Genomic DNA, 5594 nt, shown 5'->3' with positions numbered 1-5594 from the left:
TTCATCTCACCTAGACATGATTATGTCTAGTTTTAAAATACTATAAGGCATTTATTAAGTTCTTTGACATCCAAATTTCAAAATTCTTAAAATAAAAATATGATTTAAATAATATGCACGGAGATATAATTCCTCCCCTTCTTTGTTTTTTAAGAAGTTATAGTTTAATACCTTGCCTTTGAGAATTATTAAATTGTTGACAAAATATCTCAAATACTTGACTGCTATAGTCAGTTTTAATATAACATGGGCAGTGAATAATTACACTTTCAGTTGGTTCTCTTGAAGAGCTGTTGTAACTAGAAAGCTTGAAAAGTTATTAATAGTCACATTTGCATAATTTATTTATTTATTAATCAGAAATAAGAGCATTCATTTGCAGCAATTGATTAAGTATAGGTCCTCAAGAATTAACACCATTATGTGGAAACAGGTAGAATCTGAGGACACCAAGAATAATTTTTTTTTAATTTGACATGTACATTTAAAAATTTTATCAACCTATCTTGAGGATAATGATTATCTAAAGTTCCTATAAATCCTATTTGAGCAAGCAACCAATCCGTACTGTTCTGCTTCAGCCAAGTATCTTGTTCTGCACTGTAAGGCTGAACAATGATATCTGGCTCTTTGCCAAAATAAGTTAGTGCCTGTTTCCTCTTCCAACTATGATCATCTGAGCTACTGCTTCATAATATGACAGGATATTATGTTTAGGAGAAATCCTCAAATGTATCCACATTAGAGGAGCCTTTTGCCACAACAATCCTGTAGGCATATGAATAGTATTAAAAATTAACAGATGTAAAGGCAAAGAATAATCTGTATAAGTGACAAATTGTTCTTCAATGGCTCTTTCCACTTGTTGTAAGGCCAGCAATCCTTCTGAGGTTAAAGATCTAGGGGAGGTAGGATCAGAACTCCCTTTAAGAATATCAAATAAAGGTTTCAATTCCCCTGTAGTAAGCTTTAAATAGGGGTGAAGCCAATTAATATCACCTAACAATTTTTGAAAATCATTTAAAGTCCTTAAGTTGTCTCTGCGAATAACTATCTTCTGGGGAAAAACAGCATGATTAGTAAGTCTAAAACCCAAATAATTATAAGGATCCTGAGTTTGTATCTTTTCAGGAGCCTGCTTGTGGACGTTGTACATCGTGGTGCGGAGCCTAGTGCGCACCACGATGTACAACGTCCACAAGCAGAACACAGTAAATGGAATGCATGCATGAATTTATAGAAGGTACAAAAGCATGCATAAAAACAATTTTTAACTTATCTTTAGGATAGTAATTATCAATTTTATTTAAAAATGATGGTATGCTGCTTGTGGACGTTGTACATCGTGGTGCGGAGCCTAGTGCGCACCACGATGTACAACGTCCACAAGCAGAACACAGTAAATGGAATGCATGCATGAATTTATAGAAGGTACAAAAGCATGCTGCTTGTGGACGTTGTACATCGTGGTGCGCACTAGGCTCCGCACCACGATGTACAACGTCCACAAGCAGAACACAGTAAATGGAATGCATGCATGAATTTATAGAAGGTACAAAAGCATGCATAAAAACAATTTTCAACTTATCTTTAGGATAGTAATTATCAATTTTATTTAAAATGATGGTATGCAATAGGCCAAATATCAATATTCTGCAATAACCAAATTAATTGCCATTTGGAACAAGGAACAGATACTTTGTCAGGTTTATAAGACACAATTATTGTTATAGGTTTTCTAAAATATACTAATTTATCTTACAATTCTTTACTAGCACCACAGCAGTCTTAATAGGATGTTAAACCTTTGTTTTGAGGCAAAGAAAGATGACTTTACATTAATTTTTTCTCTTGCCAAAGAATTGCTGTGGGCACATTTAATAACCCTAACTAAAATAAGCAGCTAATATTTAATTACCATTGATTATGATTGATAACAATTATAAAAGCTTTCTTTATTTTCTGTAAAGCCTTTTGTTTTTTGCCAGTTAATTTGTGTCTCTCAAGAGAACACCCAACAAAGGTTTAAGTCACTTTAAGACCTTAAGGTAAGGTCTTAGCCAATTAACATCTCCTGGAAGCGTTTGAAAATAAAATTTTGAAGCAAATCAATTTTTTGTTCTTAGATTTTCTGTACCACAATTTTATAGTATAACTAAAATCCTAAATATTAAAAAGATATTGCCTCTGAATCTTTTCTGGAGCAACAGCTACTCCCCAGAACTTTAAAGCTCATTGTGTGACAGCAAAGATTTGAAGTAAACTTCCCTTGAGAGGCATTAGCTAATAAAATACTTTCTACCTAGGAAACAATATACACTGAAAGATTCAAAATCTTAGCTTCTTGTATAGAAGCAGAGACAATAAAATTTTTTCTTACATAATGTAGAGCTATATTAGCCATACCTAGAGGCAAAATTTTCCAGTGATCACCAGTTCACTAGAAGCAAAGCCTTTACCATGCAAAGGAAAAAAACGAACCTTTAAACCTATAATAACTTTACATGGAGTAGGCAAGTCAATTGTAATGTCTTAGTAAATTCTACAGCCTGATTGACCTTTTATAAACTTTGAATTTAAACTTTATTAGAACAACATCTGGATAGATCTGCAACAGTGTTCTTTTAGCTAAAAGAAAATTCCCCTGGAGGCAAGGAGAGGTAAGTTTCAAGTGCTTCCTTAGGCACCGTTTGCAAAACAAAAGAAAGTCACACAAGCTTTGCTGAGGCTGCTCTGAGCTTTGTATGACTTTATGGCCACAGAGAGCTGTGTTAGTGCTCTCATAAGATGATTACTCTTGTAATAATCTCAATTACCAATATATGGGTGAGTAGAAAATCTTAAATTTGTGATCAAACTGCAAGCTGCAGTCAATGGAACACTGGCAGTTTTAATTGTGTAGAATCTGAATGTATTGTCACAACGTGTACAACAGTCTTATATAATACAGAAAACAAAGGGGTAGGATGTCACAGCAGGCAAAGTACATTGAAGTTACCTGACACAAAACAAAGGAATGACTTCAAAAGGACTTACAGGAACCAGGTAAATGTTTACAGTAAAGATAAAGCAGTCCTGCGTAGGGTCAGCTTAATGACAGGTAAAGCTTTCACACCCTAGTCACAATTTGTGCTACTCCTTTGAGTCTGTGAAAGCTAGCACTAGGCGGTTCTACTCTAGCAGACCTTCTCATGAATAACGCAATACCACAACCTTGGGAAAGCAAAATCCAATTTTAAAACAATTTATCATCTTTTTTTTTTTGTTTTTTNTTTTTTNTTTTTTTTTTTTTTTTGGTTTTTGGTTTTTCGAGACAGGGTTTCTCTGTATAGCCCTGGCTGTCCTGGAACTCACTTTGTAGACCAGGCTGGCCTCGAACTCAGAAATCCACCTGCCGGGCTGGTGAAATGGCTCAGTGGGTAAGAGTACCCGACTGCTCTTCCAAAGGTCTGGAGTTCAAATCCCAGCAACCACATGGTGGCTCATGACCATCCATAACATGATCTGACACCCTCTTCTGGTGTGTCTGAAGACAGTTACAGTGTACTTACATATAATAAATAAATAAATCTAAAAAAGAAAGAAAGAAAGAAATCCGCCTGCCTCTGTCTCCCGAGTGCTGGGATTAAAGGCATGCGCCACCATGCCCGGCTGCAATTTATCATCTTTAAAATCAATATTAGAAGCATCACTATCATGTTACGAAGCTTGGCTGACAATTTATACCTATGAATGCATGACAGTGAAAATTTTAATGCTTCATTAAAGAGACATTGTTTTAAATCTTATCTTTAAGTCTACCTTTAGGATAAGAATCACTTTAAATATTTTCTCAACTAGAAGTATCCTTAGAGGCCCAGCCTCTTGGCCTGCCTTATGCCAGGTGTTGGAAAGACTCCAAACCTGAGTTACCAATTTAAAGCCAACTTTCTAGTAACCAGTGCTACACCTTTTTGATCATACCCAATAACTTATGAGCTAATACTCTATGATGAAGACACGCAGAGCATATTACACCTCTAAGACCAGTAAAAAACCAAATGAAGTGGCTACAGGAGTCTAATAAATTTAGACCAATCAAAGAATTTCAAATTTTCTAGCTATAATTATAAGATAAAAAGCACTTTGTCATTTGCTAAACACATTAATCACGATTGCAGAGAACTCTCTAGGAAAAAAAAAAATCAGCTTTTTTGCCCCAAAACTAAGAAGCTGCAGACTCCCTTTCTTTGAAAGCAGTTTTTTCAGCAGTGGCTCCCCTGCTGTGCTTGATTATTGGCTAAAGTTGGGCCACTATCGGGCTTTGCTGAACCAGCAGATAAAGTCTTAGCCATTTTTATTTTCCAACATGAAACACAGAACATTCAGTCATTCAGACAACTAGACAAAACACACATGGATTGACACGTAAACGGATTTGGTGCACCAGACATTAGACAACACAAAGAGGGCAGAGAACTTCTGCTGCAGGGGCCAGAGAGAAAAAAGCAGGGTGTCCCTCCGATTTTCTCTCTGTTTCTGGGAGAATTTCAAAATCCATTTTCCTCTATTTTATTTTACTCCATCATTTTAAGCCCTATTCCTCTAGCAGGATGCAGTTCTCGACTGCAGACAACCGCCTGTTTCATTATTTTAAACCCTATTCCTCTCTCCTGAAGCAGCTTTTAAAAGCTGTGGACAACCACCTGATTGAGTTTCTAGTTCTGATAATTCGCTGCTAAACCTAAGTGGAAACCAGCGTCCGGTTACCACTGTTCCAAACTTAGCCTGTATCCTTTCGCACCTCCAGCAACACTTTCATACATACCTGTTGCTCACCGTGCCGGATACGATCCGGTCCTCTGATTCTTTCCTTCCTGTGGAGCTCCACACCAAGCAGCGTTCCCTCAGATTCTCCTGCGGTTCCTCGGGTCCCTGGCCTGGGCGCCAAACTGTAGCAAGATGGCCTGCGGCTTACAAGAACGGGGTACTTCTGGGAGGCAGGAGGAGGCTGAAAAGAGAGAAACTAGAAGGTCGAGAGAAATAATGGAGCCAAGATGTTTCCTGTTCAAGGTTCTCTAGTTTATTAAGAGACTGTGCTTATAAGGGGTAAGGCCCATCCCCCTGCCAGTCCACTCTTGGTGCCTGGAGCCATTCTGCCAGCACTCAGTCGGTTGCCAGGCTTCTGGATGTTTTGTTGCCAAGTTGTTAGCAGTAAGTCGCCAATTTCACAGGTAGTCAGCTATCTCAGGAACATCTTGGGAAGCCGGGTTCAGCCTCTCAGCAGGTAGCAGAAGAGCAGGGCAGTTGTTACTTCAAAATGGAGCCAGCCAAAAGAAGCCAGCCAAGTTGGAAAGCTGCACCACAGGTGGCCTCACCTCAGTGGTGGTGTGGTCTGTACTAGCCCGCTTCAGGCTGGGGGAGCCTACACTGTCTAATCTTAGCTATCCTGGAACTCTGTAGATTGATTTTGAATTCAGAGTTCTGCATGCCCAAGTGCTGGGACTAAAGGCGAGTACCACTATGCCTGGACCTAAGCTTTTCTTTTTTTTTTTTTTTTTTTTTTTCGAAGAAGGGGTTTCTTGTTTTGTCCCAGGCTGACCTTGAACTCAGAG

This window comes from Mus caroli, chromosome 11 (assembly GCF_900094665.2).
Source record: "Mus caroli chromosome 11, CAROLI_EIJ_v1.1, whole genome shotgun sequence".
NCBI lineage: Eukaryota > Metazoa > Chordata > Mammalia > Rodentia > Muridae > Mus > Mus caroli.
Note: the sequence above shows the minus strand (reverse complement) of the source record.